Source organism: Lissotriton helveticus, chromosome 1_1 (genome assembly GCF_964261635.1).
Source record: "Lissotriton helveticus chromosome 1_1, aLisHel1.1, whole genome shotgun sequence".
NCBI classification, from domain to species: domain Eukaryota; kingdom Metazoa; phylum Chordata; class Amphibia; order Caudata; family Salamandridae; genus Lissotriton; species Lissotriton helveticus.
This window is the reverse complement of record NC_136057.1, coordinates 814,403,510-814,416,910: the sequence shown is the minus strand read 5'-3', so window position 1 is coordinate 814,416,910 and position 13,401 is coordinate 814,403,510.

The following is a 13,401-nucleotide window of genomic DNA, read 5'->3' as shown; positions in this document are numbered from 1 at the left end:
GCACGGTTGTAAAATATATGGCCTGTTCTGAACCACACATTAAAAAACCTGGCCTACCGTACAGATATTTGCGTTTGCATCTTGGTAGATGGGTAAGGGGTTTATTGTTTCGTTTCCGAGAGGGGAGTATAGTTAATTTACTGAACTTCCCTCTGGGATATAATAAACATCTTGAAACTTTAAATTGCCCCTGTAACCCTTGCATGAAACAAAGTCTCATGCATTTCCTGTTCTTCTGTGGTTTTTATAAAAAATTTACTGTACATTATTTAATGCCCTATTGCAAGAAAAACGAACTGACTAATTTTAAATTGGCACTTCGGTCCTTTTTGGTATTGGGATCAGACGAAGTTATTTTTAGGATGAGTTGTTTTCTCAAAGCTGCCGTTAGATCGAGAGCCACCCTTATTATTGATGTTTAACCATAGCACACTGCACTTTTTATTCTGCACTTTTATGATAAAGAAATTTTTTAAACTTACCATTTTAATCCTTAGTATTTATGTGTAATTAGATAATATTATAATAATGTGATGTCTGTCTTTTTAAGAAAGGTTTTTAAAATTGTGTTTTTTTATCAAATTTCTTTTACTTCTATTATTGGGGAAGGACAAATTTGGTATAGTTGTGAAACTATCATTATTGTAATAGATTTTGATTCGATTTAGATTCGATTGTGCTCGTTTTATCCTGCATTATTCTCCAATTGTCATTATTGAATTGAATGCTTTTGATATGTGTTTTTTGTTTGTACTTTTATGGATGTTTTTTATTCCGAATAAAGATCTTTTGACTTTGACTTGATTATTTAGTGTTCAATTAACCAGCCTTCTATAGGCAGTGATAGGCACACATACCTTCTCAGTGCCAGGGTATCCTCGTGAGGGAAGGTGCACTTTCCCAAAAATATATCATAATGATGATTAAATTGACATTACTGGTCGCTAGAATAATATTATTTAGCATTATGTTAAAAAAAACTCTAAACATTAAATGAAAAATTCAAAGCTTTAAGAGACATTATAGTTAGGTCTTGGGATAATGGAAAATTATCATTTTAAAACAAAAAATGGAAATTAACTAGTTATAGTTTACTGAGCTTATTATGACTTGCACCCCTGCCATGCTTAAGAACTCATATATTACAACACTAATGATGTCTTAAATGACATCCCTGATGAAATCATTGATGACATCTCAAATAACATCATTGATGACATCACTGATGATGTCATAGTCATATACTGCAGAGAGTTACTGAGTGTATGTCTAGGTCCTTATCATAGAAATAGTATGAGGCAAGCATGGCCTTGTTAAACGATTCATGAATACTCTTAAAAAAGCTGTACAACGTGTTTTACTGGAAACATTCAACCTTAAAACTACCTTGAATTCTACTCTTCAAGCTTACTTTTCGACCCTTCACATGACCGCAGGAGGAATCCCTGTAACTTTGATGTTCAGGAGGCCATCTTGACCAAATTATCTATGTGGACCAACAGAAGATCAAGTACTGAGGAAGAGTTCTACATAAAAGACTTGGAGCATAAAAGTAAAATCAAGGTCTATGCTGACTGGCACCAACATGCAAAATATACTACTTTCACTACAGGAAATCAAGTGCTTGTTCATCTGTCTAGAAGATGAAAATCTGATACTCCCTTCAATGCTGAGCCATTTCATGTTGTGACCAGCAAAGGACACATGGTGGCTTTCCAGTGTCGTCCATTACATGAGATTACTCGCATTTCTGACCTGTGGCTTGCCACTCATCAGGCCCTGATATCAGTGTAGAAACTGGGTGTAAAAGGCCAAGTGAAAACTCCCTGACTGCTGTTGTTCCTATATCGCTAACCCAGATCAGGGACACTTCTACTGCTTGTCCCCAGTTTCTGACGACACAGTCAAGATGTGTGATCATTGAAGAGGTATTATTGTATATATGTTTGTTAAACTTACAAAAAAAATTATTTAACAGAGGGGGAGATGTAATGTCGTGAAAGTTAGCAATGACAGAACACTTTTGGCTCCTGATGGACTCCAATGAACTGTGTTGTAAGCGTTAGAGTGTAGTGAAATAAATGCAGGTTTAGAATGTTGAGTTTATGGTTACAGGCAGAGGAATAAAGACTTGTAATACTAAAGCTCAATGTGTGGCGTCGTCATTGGTGGGTCCCAGGCTGGAGAGGATGCTACACAATGCACCATAGGTAATAAGTAATGGAAAAATGATCTATAGAAAGATTTAAAAAATGAAGAAAACAAGTAAACACTACAACATGGATGAGGCTGATGAATACAAACACAACAACCCCCAATAAAAAAATTCACTGACAATTAAAAAAACATCTTTACATATATAATGAAACAAAAAAAGAATAAACTATACTCAAACATTTCACGCACACTTAGCTTTGAAAAATGAATAAAACATAACAAAATAATTAAAAAATAATATTATATACAACTATATTAAAAAATAATGTAAAGTATCAAAGAGACACTGGAGCATATTACCAAGCATTAGCCATAATTATCGCATTTGCTTGGTTAGAGACAAAAATGTACCGCTGAGCTGCGATGATTTTTATCGCAAATAAACCTTGGTATTACCAAGGTTTATCGCAAATGCGATAAAAATCGGCCGCAATGCATGAATATCGCTGAAAAGTCAGCGATATTCATGCATTATCGAGCTAATGCTCTTAGCCATGTTATCCACCTCCCATTGGATAACATGGCTAAGAACTGCTCAGGGCAGGTGTTAGCTTTTGGAGATATTCGCGCTTAGCGCGAATATCTCCATAAGTTGGTAATAGGAGATAGCGATGTTAGCGACTGTTTCCAGTCGCTAACATCTTGGCACGCCCACTTTGCATGTCATTAGTGATAAATATCACTGACATGCAAAGTGGGGCCCAAGATGGTAGATATCTCCTACTAGCTGTCGCTAACTGGTGTTAGCGACAGCTAGGTAATAAGGAGATAAGTTTATCTCTGCTTTCTTGGCTTTTAAAGCCAAAAAAGCAGAGATAAACCCCCTTGATAATATGCCCCAATGTTCTTACCTCCTATGTCATGTCCTACAGCAGTTTTGATGTCACAGTATTTTTGACCTAATATTTTTGTCTCACAATATTTTTAAACAATATTTTGGTGAAAAATCCTGTAAAACACACATTCAACATGTGAAAAGTTGTAATCTTTATCCAAGCCCACAGTATTTTGCAGTGCAAGGTGTTGGAATATTGATTATTAGTAGTAATAAATATGCATCTACCACTGGCAATAAGGACACGATCACAGTCTAGGGCTCAGAATAGGTCTCTAAAATTATTCCGATGCTCAACCGTAGGTAGCTTGGCTGAGAGCAGGCAGGCTTAACTTTGGAGACAGGCATGTAAAGCATTTAAAAACACCAATTCAACAAATAGTTAAGACACACTGCACAAAAGATCTAGGAAATATTATTATCTTTAAGATGACCCCAAAATGAAAAGAATACAATGTAGGGAACCAGAGATATGATTTTTAAAGATTGTGCACTATATAGCACATAGAAACCTATAGCGCCTATTGGGATACCTGGTCGTACTAGACCAGGACGAAGTCAAAGTTTCAGGCTCACCACAACATAGCCCTGCACAGCTACCCCTCACGGTAGGCCTCAGTCAAAGTTTTACTTTCGGACATAGAAACTTTTCTGGAGCTTTTTTTGCCGGGGTCCCTCAAAGCTTTTCACCAGTTCAGGTTTGGTGAGGGTTCACCGACTTGCTTTCCAGGGAGCTCCCGGTCAAACTCTGGAAGTCAGACCTCCTGAGCTATTCAACAGGACGAACCAGCAGAGCAGTCCGGCTCCCAGTTGATGGTCGCCGGCTTGGATCTCGCGGTTGAGTTGGTCCCCTCTAGAGCTTTTTTCCAAAGTTGCTCCAAAGTTCTCCAAAGTTCTGGATCTTCTTCTTGAAGTTCCTCTGGGGGTCCCGAAGAATCCAAAACAAAACCCAAGGGTCTGGGATCTCCAAGATGGTCCTTGAAAGTTTAGGACTTCAGTTCCCACAATCCACTTGGACCATGCACTTATAAATCCAATGGAGGCAATCCAGACTGGAGATTCTTGGTGGTGATAGTCCAGGAGAGCTCTGTTAACCTGTAGTTTGCATGGAGCCCACTCTCTATTCCTCTTGAGGCAAGTTAAGTCCACATGGCTGTAGCTCAATCAGAGTGCAGGGCCTGATTAGTACAAATCAAACTTCCAGCATGAACCCTTTTTCTTCTCTTAGTTTCAAGAAGCAGATCTGAGAGGCTCTGGTTCTCTCAGATACTTATTCAGTGTTCTCTAAGGTCAAGCCTGAGGGCACTTCTCTCCAATGAGGTGCAGGGCAACACCCCATAGCATGACCACTTCCTCCAAAGTGTGGCATAATGGTCACCCAGAAAGCACTATTCCTTCAAAATTCAATATGGCTGAAATCTCAGCAGAGTAGCAAGAACTAGTTAAACAAACCTCCAGTAAGACTCATTACCATATCTCACCTCCCCCTGACATCTGTAAATTCCTTCCTTAAGCCTGCCATCTTGCTGGGTTCATTGGAGATGGGGGGAAGTGGACCTGGCCTTTTTGACCTGGCCTTTCCTTCCTGTCCCCTTCTTCCTTTGAAGCTCATGGATTACAGCTCCTCCCCCTGCTCTAGCATTCCTGTGTAGTAGAGCCCTTTCCTACTACATTGCCTTATTTCCTGGGTGAAAATTATCACTTTATCAAAGCTTGGCTAATGCTTTTAACTTTGACCAATCAGGGAAGAGGACAGGAAGGCTGAATTTTGTCTTACGGACTAGAAAGTCTTATAACTTCTTTTCTATATATTTTAGGGAAAAAACAACAATGGCATGTTGTTGGATTTATCAATGCCATCAATACTATTCTCCTAAGACCTCAAAGGATATTTTCCAGTCACCCTAAGTGATATTTATGAGTTCATAAACTATTACTATGTTAACCTATGTGCCTGGGGATCTACAATCGAGATAATGAAATGTCCAATTTCTCCAACACCAGGGCCTATAAAACATCTTTTAGAAGGACTCTGCTTATAGCTACATACCCCCCCCCCCACCCTGGGGCACCTATGGGAGACTTTGGGGGTCCTGAATATGCAAACATAATGTAGATCCTCACTCCACAGTGCTCCTAGCACAAAAGTCGATTTTGTGAAGCACTTTACTACAATGAAGGAAGTGAAACATGCAATTTCTCTGTCCCCAGGGCTTATAAAACATCTTTTAGAAGGATCCTCCTTATATGTACCTGAACCCCATCCCTGGGACACCTTGGGGATACCCTGTGGGTACCTAATATGCCAAAAATGGTTGTTTATCAAATTTTAAGTGCCCATACCACAAAAGTTGAATTTAAACGCAGTCCTGCAACACAGTGGCTCAAATTCCGCTGCGGTGCTGGGGAATTAATGATTGGGCGTGTTTCGGACGGCCACTGGCCGTCCTCCACACATGCCCACTGTGACTTCGGACGGCCGGGGCAACAAGTTAAAATAATCTCAGGATCTCATTAATACACACATGCAAGTGCAGAAATGGCTTTTAGACTCTAAAGTTTTATGCTCTGTTATATACTAGGGTTGTAAAGGTAGTTTTAATCCCTCAGCTCCATTATGTACTAAGGATATACAGGGTAGGTCAAGTCAATCATAGGGGTCCCCTAACCCATAGTGTATACTAATGTGTGTGTGTGTTTTCACCATAGCGGTGGCACGGGGCATGGTTAGGCAGAGCCCGGGGACTGTCAAAATCAGTTACCACCAGTACTAGTCAGCAAATAAATGGTTGCACCTAGGGCAAAGGATGACTTTCCAACAAAAGGGTATCCTTACAGTCCAACATCTATGCTAGACATCACACACACAACTTTGCACTACAGGGAAAAAGTGTGAGCTTGATGCTATGCAGTCTAACTGTGTGCCAGTGCTGAAGAAGAGAGTAGCAGCGCCACATCTTAGTGATATGGCTCTTCAAAGCTTTCGTCCTCTAATGCAATGCAGCACAACAATTTTGGTTGCTCTGCTGTTTTGTACTAAAAAATAGTACATCTGCCCCATAGTTTGTGTGGATGGCAAAGATATTTGTTTACAAATATGAGAGATGAAACACATATAAATGCAGTGAGCAGGTTAGCCATCACCTTGCAGTGAGGGCGAGACAAAAGAGTATGAGTAATGAACTAAGAGAGGTCCAGGATCCAGCTCACGGGCTGGTATCAGATTCAAAAGAAATCAGGGAAGCGTTCAAAAAGTATTATCATATTTTATATACTGAGGGTATCAATAAAAATCCTATGCATTTTGCAGAGTTTCTCAAATCAACAAGTGCAAATTCATTATCTATTGATGAGCGAGATTCCCTAGAGAGAGATTTATCGTGGAATGTGGTTTACCTCGCACTTGCTAATCTTCCCTCTGGGAAGGCGCAGGAGTGGATTCAATTCCCTCAGAGTTTTACAAAGAAATGTCACCACAATTACGAGGCCCAATAACTGCGTTGTTTAATCACATTTTTAATGAAGCTCCCCCTTCAGTCTCCTGGTCCATAGTAAAAATTGCAGTATTCCTAAAAAAGAATAAGCCTCCGGCGGAACTAGGATATTGTCGTCCGATAACCCTAATAAATGGAGATCCTAAAATATACTGTAAAGTATTGGCTGTTCGACGGATGATCTCTAAATTGGTAGTTAGGCAACAACATGGGTTTATTGAGGGAAGGGATACTACTGATCACATTAGAATAGTCATTGCGTTGTTTGATGCAGTACAAGTGTCAGGAGACCCAATGTCCCTGATATTATTAGACGCAGAAAAAGCCTTTGATAGGGTCTCCTGGCACTTTCTCTGGCAGCTAATGCAAGTAAGGGGCATGCACCCAAGATTTATTCAGGGAATTAAAGCTTTCTATTACAAACCTATGGCTAAAATTAGTGTTGCAGGAGGGGGTGTCTGAGCCGGTCTCGATTACTCGGGGAACTCGTCAGGGGTACCCATGCTCTCCACTCTTATTAACGATGTATATTGACCCGCTTATGCGCAAATTGCTTCAAAATATCGCAATCCCTCCAATTATTACACAGGGTTTCGAAAGCAAGACATTAGCCTATGTGGATGATCTTGCAGTTGTGACCCCATATCCAGAACTGCTTTTAAAGCAACTGAAGAGGAAGCCTGTGCTTTGGAAGATTGTTTGGCTTTTCCTTAAATAAGGAAAATGCTCAAGTTATCACCAATGATGAGATCTCTTTTGTAGATAGTTGTGTAGTCTATAAAGCGATATAGCGGGCGTTTCCATAACTGCTGATGTGGACAAGACGGTGAGCAAAACCTAGATCCTTTGCTACTAAAGACTAGTAAGTAATTATCAAGGCTGAATAATCTCTATTTTTTGTAAAAAATGTTTTTCTTGATTACAACCAAGAAAATGCGACATTAACCGCACAACTTCCCTCGCAGGGAGAGCATTCTGTGGCATACCAATACTGAGGCTTTGACATACAATAAGATCTGCCATAGGTGCAACCCCCACTATTAAGAGCAACTTACTAAAGGTTACAGCTTCTAACCTCTATGGGCTTGCAATACCATCGATCACATAAAGAATAGAAATAGCAGATCTCTATGCCATCCATTCTGACTGCGCTAGGAGCGAGATACTGCGCCTCTCAGTCAGAGGGCACCATCCGCCATAATCTAATAATCATAATCTAACTCTCCCCTATCGAGAGCAAACCGCAGGAGAAAAAAAAAAAAAAAGAGAACCCTCCCAGATCCCCCCACACCCCCATGGTGGCTGCAACGTGCAGGCATATAGAACAGCCTAGCTCAATCGAGTGGCCTCAGAGTTGAAAGAGATGAAGGGCCAGATGTAGGAGCCCTAATACCGGTCGGTATTAGGGTTTTCTGATGTAGGGGGCCTATATTTTACCGATTCTGTAAATTTACCGAATCAGTAAATTTACAGAATCGGTAAAATACTGAATCGGTATATTTACCGATTCGGTAAATCCATATGTAGATGACACTCCTGAGAGTGCCACAGGCCCTTAAGAGTCGGTATTTTACCACACAATCCTATTGTGTGGTAAAGTACCGAATTCAGGTGTGCATGCACAGATCACACTGTGCAATGTGACACACATCACACATGCCTGTACTTGGGGTGCTAGAGGGTGTCAAAGTGACACCCCCTGCACCCTTGCAGGATTCGGTATTTACTGAATCAGTAAATACCGATTCGGTATTGCCCATTGATTCCTATGGGCTTCAAGGCCCATAGGAATCAATGGGCAATACCGAATCGGTATTTACCGATTCGGTAAATACCGAATATTACCGATTCGGTAAATCAAAAATAAAATTTACATACATCTCCCACCTTCTAATTCGGTATTTATGAATCGGTAAAAAAAGAAAAAAAAGAGAACCCTCCCAGATCCCCCACGCCCCCATGGTGGCTGCAACGTGCAGGCATATAGAACAGCCTAGCGCAATCGAGTGACCTCAGAGTTGAAAGAGATGAAGGGCCAGATGTAGGAGCCCTAATACCGGTCGGTATTAGGGTTTTCTGATGTAGGGGGCCTATATTTTACCGATTCTGTAAATTTACCGAATCAGTAAATTTACAGAATCGGTAAAATACTGAATCGGTATATTTACCGATTCGGTAAATCCATATGTAGATGACACTCCTGAGAGTGCCACAGGCCCTTAAGAGTCGGTATTTTACCACACAATCCTATCGTGTGGTAAAGTACCGAATTCAGGTGTGCATGCACAGATCACACTGTGCAATGTGACACACATCACACATGCCGAATATTACCGATTGGGTAAATCAAAAATAAAATTTACCTACATCTCCCACCTTCTAATTCGGTATTTATGAATCGGTAAATTAGAATTACCTACATCGGGCCCGAAGTGCCCTAACACTAGAAGGCCAAACGGCCGACGGGAGACCCCGTGAAAGGAAGGAAACCAGGGGACCCCATCTAAATCCAAAATTCTTAAAATCATCCCTAAAAATGTCGGACATGCACTCTAAACTCAGCAATTTCCAAAGGCGGGAGTGCCAAATGGAGATGGCCGGCATCTCTCTCCACTTCCAGGCGGCAGCCAGAGTAGTTTTGGCCGCACCAATACAGAGCCGCATTATCTTTTTGTCAGCTTTAGTCTGATGTTCTAGGGATGAGTCTCGGAGGCCCAGCAGGATACTAGCCATAGTGGTGGCGATGGGGTATCACAGCATATCCTTAATTTGCGCTAGGATCTTGTCCCAGAAGGGCCGAATATTGGGGCAGTCGCACCAAATTTGCTGAAAGTCCCCCAGTAATCCACAGCTGCGCCAACATCTGTCTGAGGTATCAGGAAATATCAGTTTCAGTTTAGACGGGTGTAAGTACCAATCCATCATAGTCTTCATGTGAGCCTCCCTGAGTTCCAAGGAGTGGTTGAACCGTGAAATGTCAGACCATAAATGAGCTCACTCCTCATCAGATATGTCCCTCTGAAGTACCCCCTCCCACATGGACATATACCTTGGCTGGGGTGATAAAGAAGTGGTAAGCAGGTAATTATATATGAACAAAATTACTCCCTTCATCAAAGACGACCTAGTAAGAAAGGCCTCGAATTTAGTGAGGAGACGTGTAGCCGCCTCCCGTATCTGGGGTGTGAGCGCCCAGTGTAGCAATTGGGTGTGGTGAAATCTTTCCCTATCCCCTATTCCATAGTCCCGCTTGCAATTATCAAAAGAAAGGGGGTCGAAGTTGTGGAAAAGGTGTGTCAAAGCAAGGCAGCCCCCCTCCCTCCATGCGTCAAATGGGCCCTCGTGCAGCTCTGGGGGAAAAGCAGGATTAAAGTGAAGTGGTGTAAACGGAGAGGGGAAAGTCGTCCACCTGTCATCCTTTGTCATCGAGTCCCAGACCTTTAGAGTGGTGCGAGTGGGAGTGCTGATATACGCATTCTTAGGTTGATCACATTTGGGTCGCCAGGCTAAGTCCCATATGGTCCTTCCAGCCACACTACGGTCCATGTGCAACCAATGTTTTTCCGATTCTAAATGCGTCCATTCTACCATCACTCGGAGCTGCGCTGCCCTATAGTATAAGAGAATGTCCGGGAGGCCCACCCCTCCCTCCTTGCGAGAACGGCGCAGTAGAAAGAAGAAAAAGCGAGCTCGCCCCCCTTGCCAGATAATGCGCAGAATCATGGACTTTACTCGCCTAAAGAAATCCCCATCTAGTTCAATAGGGAGGGCCTGAAACAGATACAAAAGCTTAGGGAGAAGGGTCATTTTTACAGCATGTATCCAGCCTGTCCAAGATAAAAATAAAGGTTTCCATCTTGCGAGATCTGATTGATTCTTGGTTAGTATGGGGGGGAAATTGACTGTATAGAGCTTCCCCACGGATGAGGTCAAGTGGATTCCCAAGTACTGAACGGAGGAGCCGGCCCACGGCAGGAGTGTAAGTGACTGAAGGCTAAGCCCCTCAGACTGGGGAAGAGTAAGGTTGAGTATATACGACTTGTCCAGATTGATTTTAAAACCCGCCACAGCTTCAAATCATATAAGCTCGGATTGTACCTGCGGGAGGGAAGTGGCAGGATCGGAAAGGGACAAGAGGACATTGTCCGCAAATAAAACATTTTGATGTCATTCCCCTGCAAATGGCAGCCCTTGTATGTCAGGATTAGCCCTAATCGCCAGTGCCAAGGGCTCAATACTTAGAGCAAAGAGCAGGAGCGAGAGGGGGCAACCCTGCTGTTATAACCTACCTGTCAGTTTCCTTCCCCCTTTCCCCCCCCTCCGTTTTCCTGTCACTTTGGTCTGTTCTTAGAACCTTCAGATGAAGGCTGCAATGGAATGTTGACAGACTCGAGCCCGGCTCGGGCAAGCTGGAGGCACAGGTTTACTTTCACTGAATAAATAAGTTAAAGTTCTTACATCTGCCTCGTGCCCCTAGAATGGACAAAAAAAGAGGACTGGCTCCCATTCACTGAGACTCTGGAACGGGGACGCAAGTAGTTGGCTCAGAGCATGTTTAAAAATTGAGGTGAAAAGCCAAATGCTGTTAACGTTTGAAAAAGGAAAACCCAATCCACCCTGTCAAATGCCTTTTCGGCATCCAGCCCCAGTAGCACAGCCGGGATCTTAAACTTATTGGCCTTCTCTATCAAATTTATTAGACGTCGCGTATTGTCATGCGTCTGGCGTCCCTTAATAAATCCGGACTGATCGGGATGAATGAGGGCAGGCATAAGATCGTTTAGCCTTTTGGCGATGATTGAGGAGTATAACTTCGCATCTAGATTAAGTAGGGCAATAGGCCTGTAGGAGGCCCAGCGGCTAGGGTCCTTCCCGGGTCTGGGTATGACCGAAATCATTGCCTCGGCCATAGTACCAGACGTCTCGCCATCTTCAGCCATTTGGTTAAAGAGTCGTACTAGGTGAGGGCTAATGTCTGAGAAAAATGTCTTATAGAATACGCCCAAAAAGCCATCAGTTCCAGGGACTTTATGAGGTTTCAAGGCTTTAATAGCTGAGACCACCTGGGGCAGGTGCAATGTCTGCAGGTAATTTCGCTGAGTATTCGGATCGAGGGCTTCCCCAAAGTACAGGTTTTTATAAAATGAACCAAAAAGCTCAGCCTTGTCTTCATCTTTATGAATAATGTCCCTAGAAGGTCCTTGGATGCCCCCTATATTTTCCCGCTCTCTTTTATCTTTCAACTGCCTGGTGAGGTGTTTGCTGACTGTGAATAGGATAGTTGCCTCAATTTTAGCAGGGTGAACTCCGCCCTATTATTATAAAGCGCCCTGAGTTTACCTCTGACCGCCGTCAGATTGGGCTGCGTTTGTCTAGTGGGGTTTGTTTTATGGGCTCTTTTAAAAATTGTCAGTTCCCCTTCTAATTGTTCCCTCTCTTTAGTGCGGTGCTTATTTAGGGCAGCATTAAAAGCAACACACTGCCCTCTAAAAATTGCCTTAAATGTGTCCCACGTGTTATACATCGATGTGTCCTCCGGTTTGTTGAGGGTAAAGAATTTAGTGATGGATTCCATAATGTATTACAGGAGGCCTTGTCACGAGCTAATGACGCCGGGAAGTACCATCTGGGGGGTGGGGGCACTCCCATTCCAACTGAGACCAATAGAATATAGGCTATCGTCGGATACTGACAGGGGAAATATCTTGGCCTCTCGCAGACTGCCATGTAAAGTTTGACTAAGGATAATGTAATCTAAGCGGGAGTAGGAACGATGAACATTGGAAAAGAAAGTATAATCCAGGGACTGGGGGTAGAAAGTACGCCAAGCATCCAAAAGACCCAGGTCTTGAATCCGCTGTTGAGTATCTAGTGTGAAAGAGCCTGTCAGAGCGTTGTAGGTGTGTGCTGTCGAGGTACTTCTGCCATACCTTATTGAAATCCCCCATTAGGAAAATTGGCCCTTCAGCAAAGTCCGCTAGCTTCCCCAAGAGAGTACGAAGGAACCATGTCTGACCCGAATTGGGTGCGTATACCGCTACGAATGAACACAGTTTCCCCCGCAACGCCCCTAACCATGATCCAGCGAGCTTCTTTATCGCTCTGGACTCCCAGTGGTTGAAATTGTATGGCAGATCGGAACATGAGTGCCACCCCCCTATGTTTCGTGGTTGCTGTGGAATGATAAATAAGTGGGAACTGATTGTGTTTAAGACGTGTGTCCTCCGTCCTGACTAGATGGGTCTCTTAGAGATCCACTATATCAAGATGATGGTCGATGATGTATTTCCATATTTTTTTACGTTTCTGGGGGGAATTAGGCCCTTTAACGTTCCAAATCCCGATGGTAATCGGCATCATAGTAAGGGAACAAACTTCTCCACTCTAAAAGATTCCATCCTACTTACAACTCCGATGATTTGGCCTGGCCTATCACAAAATCTGCCCTGCCTGTGCATCCCAGTAAGACCCCCCGCCAGGGACAATTAAAAAGCCGCAACCACATTCCTCCCTCCCTTGCCCCCTAACACCCCGCAAAAATAAACAGTCAACAAAAACCAATAAACAGTGTAAACATCTTTGCTAGGTAGCCTAGTGGGGCAAAAAAGCCTCCACATGGACCAAAAGGGACACCAGGTCCGAGGACCCGGTCCGCGCCCGATCCGGCAGGATACTCAAATATGAATCATTATTCTAAGTCAGTAGTTCAGGTCGCGCCCGTGGCTCTCCTCGAGCGGCCCCACCCAACAGAACTGCCATTGTACATAATGAAACTCGTAGACGAAGGAAGCAACACAAAGAACAACACAAATTTTTTTAGCAACAAACACTGGATGAGTTGAAGGAGAGCCAAGT